Source organism: Coregonus clupeaformis, chromosome 13, assembly GCF_020615455.1.
Source record: "Coregonus clupeaformis isolate EN_2021a chromosome 13, ASM2061545v1, whole genome shotgun sequence".
Lineage (NCBI taxonomy): Eukaryota > Metazoa > Chordata > Actinopteri > Salmoniformes > Salmonidae > Coregonus > Coregonus clupeaformis.
Genome location: NC_059204.1, coordinates 10,936,433 through 10,942,432, shown reverse-complemented (window position 1 = coordinate 10,942,432; position 6,000 = coordinate 10,936,433). Strand labels below are relative to the sequence as shown.

Below are 6,000 nucleotides of genomic sequence, written 5' to 3'. Positions count from 1 at the left end.
ACAGACTTTCCATCTGGTTAGAATGTCGTAGCAGACATTCGGGGCGGCTGTGTAAGAAAGCCTGTCCCTTTAAGAACTCGGTGATGATGTCACAGCTATCACAAGCTTGCAGAGTGTTTAGTTCATTACCAAGTGCAGCTCGCCACCTACTGCTGTGAACACAAATCTCAGTTTTGGACATTATTTCCTTTCTGATCAATTTATTCATCACTGTGCGTGAATACCAAAACTGTAAGTAAGGTATATGTTTTCCCCCTGTTTTACTGACGAAGTTGTCAATAGTTTAAGAATATTTCCATCATTATTACAGCATTATGTATCTCGTTTTTATGCTAGCTATCTAACATTGTTAGCTACATTTTTGCCTGTCGTTAGCTGGTTAGTCTGATGTTGCTAGCTACTTGTATTTTCGTTTCAGTCATTGGATTATTATAACAGATGAGAGTCGTATATCTTGTTTGTTATTGCTAAATGAATGTGCCTTATCTTAGTATTGATGCCATTTGTATTCGTGTTTATTCATTTCAGACCACATCTTGTGTGGATAAATGGACAGTTAATTGGATAATCACAGCTGAGTGACATGGCACAGAATAAACATTGTTAATCTCCAATCAACATTATAGAACCCTAAACGGAGGAACTGTCTCTCACTCACTGTCTCTCTAATAGGTGTACAATCTCCATAACTTCACCTACTCAATCAGTGTATACATTCCAGAGGCATCACCCTCTAATTCAAGACCAATAAGAAAGAGTTCCAAACCTTTCTGCCAATAACAGCTAGTTTTCAGTTTTCCCCTCCCCACTCAGACAACTCCCAGAAAGTCCAAGCAAAATTCTTGCTTGAGACATTGCTCATTGCTAAGAAGCTATTTTTGTTTATTTTGGACAATTTTAATAGAAAACAATCACAGTAAGGTACTTAATTGTTACCCAGAAATGATTTGATTTTGAGATAAAAATGGCTGCTTTGGGCCTTTAATTTGATTTTGAACTAGCCTACTAGTTTACACATCACAATTCAGCTAAGTTACTATCTTACATATCTGGAAAGTCCAGTTTCAGGTTTTGATTGAATAGAGCCATAGATGCCGAATAAGTTATTCATATCCAAAATCCTTTAGATGTCAGACATTTGACCTAATATTAGTGATATTGCAAATGGAGCTTTCTTTTCCACAATTAAAGCATTTGGACACACAATGTTTCTCTATGTTGATAGACTACAATAGAAACAGCTGTTTAAGTCTGATACAATGTGAATGAATAGGCTACACATACAGAGATATATGACGGATCGTAGGACCCAACATGACAATAGCCTACAGAAATGTTTGACGAATCATAAAAGTTCGTTGTATTATTGCCTGTATGTGTAGGCTACCGTCGACATGCGAACCGCGTACCAAGGTCAGCAATTTTCCATTATGTTCTAAAGACTGTTCTAAAGACTAAATTGTAGGATAGGCTACTGTAGGCTATTTGTACAGTGGGACTTGAAAGTGAAAGCAAGTGGCGCTGTAGCCAGTGTGTAGCCAACTACAGTCTATTGCGGAAGAGAGGGTGTTAACGATGGGACACATTTCAGCGCACTATAGATCGCTAGGGACAAGGCGTGTTTGTGGTATAATGCGGGTGTGTTTCAGGTTGGATTTATAAAAGGGGTTGCCCGACAGAGAGTAATTGTCAGTCGTTTTATTATTATTCGGTTTTTAATTTAGTGATTGAACGCTGTGTCAGTGACAGAATTTCCACGGTTCCACCCGGGACATCAATCTTGTGCTCGCGGGCTCTCCAAAACATTGGTCCAGGCAGACTGCCTATTCCGGTGAGTGAAACTTTTTGAAATACCGTTGGACATATTTCTTTACCCCACAATGTCATGTCATAGCTCTGCTACTCTTTTACGGGGTTAGGTATGGGCAAATGTGTTATTGCAGCATTTGGAACAAAATAACCTGGATCATCATTCATTATTATTAGGCTTCCTATACCATGTTCTCGTGCACTGTATGGGTTGCCTATGCTGTAGTCTGTTCTTGAGACATTTACTCTCTGTCTGAAATGTCAAAACAAGGTTTACAGGGCGGACGAACATGCCGGCCCTTTGTTACAATTTAGTATCGCCTTGAAACTCAATTGATGTGTATGCTACGATCTGTGATGTGCGATCATTGCAAAACACACGCCCATTATTAGATTGCACTCACAATTTTGGCATAAGGTAAGATCATGTTATTCAGTGTGCTAAAGCAGCATACTCCCCCAATGCATTGTCTGTCCATGTCCATGCTCACACAGGGATGTAGCTGTCATTATGTGCACTTTGTGCAGTAGCCTAGCCTATAATGATCCCACATAGATGGACTCTGGTTGTGACTAGATGGGGTACAGCTAAGCAGGGTTGCCAGGTTAAACTGACATTTCTAGCCCAATGACCACTCAAAACCAGCCCAAAAGGCCTGAAAACTAGCCCCATTTTTTTTTCACAGCAAAAGAGGAGTTGCCATATTTATACAATAAACCCTTTTTCCATAACGTTATCGAGCCAATTAAGAAGGAATATCGTAGTAACTTGTAACGATGTTAGAAGCAAAATTCGGTTTTCCTCAGAATAATAATTATTGTGAGCTATGACATGACACATTAAAGGAATTTGAATATGTCGCAGGAGAAAATATAATTTGCCCTTTTAAACTTGCCAGATAATTTTCCATCAATGGATGTCAATGTAACTCGTTTGACTGCAATGATTAAGGAATAAGCCACAAGGGGGTATGGTATATGGCCGATATACCACAGCTAAGGGCTGTTCTTAAGCATGACACAACACCGGGTGCCTGGATACAGCCTTTAGCCATGGTATATTGGCCATATACCACAAACCCCTGGTGTGCCTTATTGCTATTATAAACTGGTTACCAACATAATTAGAATAGTACAAAATTGTTTTATTGTCATACCCATGGTATATAGTCTGATATACCACAGCTTTTAGCCTATCAGCATTCAGGGCTCGAAACAGGTTTATAATTGTAAATAAACCCCTTTGCACATGTGCATAACTATAGAGAAATCCGACAGGAGAGTTTGAGTGATGAAAGTTGGACAGAGGATCTCGAAATCTATGAGCAAGAAACACTTGGATGAACATAAAATACTAATGTTAGGCTATTTTCTGGCAATTGTGCTGTTATTATGTGCCAGATGTCAAGAATACAAACAGTTATAAATGGCCCATTTGCGAGATTGACTTGTCATTTCAATAGGCGTAGGCTACAGACTAAAATCTGGGTTTATGATTGTAATTCCATTTTGCCGTGGTTTGCTTAGATCAAAGCAGGTAGCCTATAGCCCCTGATAGGTCTACATCTAATGTCAGATACTCTACAGTAGCCTAGACAAGATGGAGGCAAGATGTAAACTGAACGATTTAGCAGTTTGCTTAGTTCAAATTAACAGATTTATTCAACATGAATAGCGTAGGCGATTTCAACGTAAGAAGTGCTTGTCTTTCCCAATAGCCTGCAATAGGCTACTGAGGGTGGGGGTCATAATTTCAGTCACTGAATTAAATAGTAATAATATGTATATGAACTGAATATGCTTGTCAACAACAGCCAGTGTTTATTATTTCGAAAAAAAAAAAAAAAACCTGTAGCCTAATCTGACTACTGTTACCGTCAATCTAATGCGTTCTAACCACTGATCGGCAATTGCGATAGAGCTTTGATAACTGCCAATCTAATTAACTAAACATGTCCATTAATAATTGCATAATAACACAAGGCTACAACAACAATAAACTGAAGTTACAGGCTATTTATTCAATTGGTTTGCCAGCTCCAATTAGGCTACACAAGCGGCACAAATGGATTTGCAATGACTCCAGTGATATCGTCATTTCAACATATTTATTGTATCAAATGGTAGCCTACAATGGCATATAAATTAATAGGCTACTTGATGGCCAACAGAGGCAAATGTATAATTCTCCACATTTAATGTCAGTTTCATTGACTTTTCCCCCATAAAAAGAACCAAGCAAGGGAGTTCCATAACTTCCATTTCAAATTTCCACTCCGGCAGCCCCCGAGACCCAAGAACTGAGCATGCATAAAACACTTAGCTTGATACCATTTTCGTTAAGCAAAGTCAACGTTAGAATGCAGTTTAAACCACCTCCAAGCTAATTTATCTAATGGGCTGTAGTGCGCCCAAAGTCGTTTTCCAGTGTTTTGTCTCCATTATTTCTTGATGTGCATCAGTTCTAGCATATGAATATGTTTTACGGAAAAAGGGTTGGTAATAGGTGTCTCCATAATGACAATCTAAATAGCCCACATACAATTGGTAAAAAGCCCTCCCTACCACTCACTCACCCAAAAGCCTGCCTCACTGCCTGACAGTCAGCAGCATGTCACAGGGAAATATATTTTTAAGAGAAATGCCATGGCGTCCGCGGTGCAACTTAGAAATAGGCCAAAAACCCACAACCCGTGTAAAAATACATTTTCACCCGCGACATCGTTTTCAAAGGTGGCCATTTGCGGGAAAACCACAAACATGGCAACACTACATCTAAGACCGGAAGTGACTCTTCGTAGCAGATTCGGAGAGCATTTTAGCTAACCCTAACCATTTTCCAAACCGTAACCTTATTTTCTTAACCTGCTGCTTAAGTTCTCCTAACCTGCTGCTTAAGTTCTCCTAACCTGCTGCTTAAGTTCTCCTAACCTGCTGCTTAAGTTCTCCTAACCTGCTACGTTAGTTCTCCTAACCTTCTGCTTTAGTTCTCCTAACCTGCTGCTTTAGTTCTCCTAACCTGCTGCTTTAGTTCTCCTAACCTGCTACGTTAGTTCTCCTAACCTGCTACGTTAGTTCTCCTAACCTGCTACTTTAGTTATCCTAACTTGCTACGTTAGTTCTCCTAACCTGCTATGTTAGTTCTCCTAACCTGCTATGTTAGTTCTCCTAACCTGCTACTTTACTTATCCTAACTTGCTACGTTAGTTCTCCTAACCTGCTGCTTTAATTCTCCTAACCTGCTGCTTTAGTTCTCCTAACCTGCTACGTTAGTTCTCCTAACCTGCTGCTTTAATTCTCCTAACCTGCTGCTTTAGTTCTCCTAACCTGCTACGTTAGTTCTCCTAACCTGCTGCTTTAGTTCTCCTAACCTGCTGCTTTAGTTCTCCTAACCTGCTACGTTAATTTTCCTAACCTGCTACGTTAATATTCCTAACTTGCTACATTAGTTCTCCTAACCTGCTACGTTAGTTCTCCTAACCTGCTACGTTAGTTCCCTAACCTGCTATGTTTAGTTCTCCTAACCTGCTACGTTAGTTCTCCTAACCTGCTACGTTAGTTCTCCTAACCTGCAACGTTAGTTCTCCTAACCTGCAACGTTAGTTCTCCTAACCTGCTACGTTAGTTCTCCTAACCTGCAACGTTAGTTCTCCTAACCTGCTACGTTAGTTCTCCTAACCTGCAACGTTAGTTCTCCTAGCCTGCTACGTTAGTTCTCCTAACCTGCTACGTTAGTTCTCCTAATCTGCTACTTTAGTTCTCCTAACCTGCTACGTTAGTTCTCCTAACCTGCAACGTTAGTTCTCCTAACCTGCAACGTTAGTTCTCCTAACCTGCTACGTTAGTTCTACTAGCCTGCTACGTTAGTTCTCCTAGCCTGCAACGTTAGTTCTCCTAACCTGCTACGTTAGTTCTCCTAACCTGCAACGTTAGTTCTCCTAACCTGCTACGTTAGTTCTCCTAACCTGCAACGGTAGTTCTCCTAACCTGCTACGTTAGTTCTCCTAACCTGCAACGTTAGTTCTCCTAACCTGCTACGTTAGTTCTCCTAGCCTGCTACGTTAGTTCTCCTAACCTGCTACGTTAGTTCTCCTAACCTGCTACGTTAGTTCTCCAAACCTGCAACGTTAGTTCTCCTAACCTGCTACGTTAATATTCCTAACTTGCTACATTAGTTCTCCTAACCTGCTA

At 40.2% G+C, this 6,000-nt stretch overlaps 1 protein-coding gene across 4 annotated transcripts in view; it reads left to right on the top strand.

The window, feature by feature from the left end:
* The first annotated feature begins 1,371 nt into the window (after nt 1-1,371).
* LOC121579146 (calcium/calmodulin-dependent protein kinase kinase 1-like) overlaps nt 1,372-6,000 on the top strand; it is a 116,239-nt gene continuing 111,610 nt past the window's right edge. For 3 of the 4 annotated variants that reach the window (XM_045224235.1, XM_045224236.1, XM_045224232.1), the window contains exon 1: nt 1,424-1,831. The gene's annotated coding sequence lies outside the window, so the exon portion shown is untranslated. The other variant, XM_045224233.1, reaches the window with a different exon arrangement.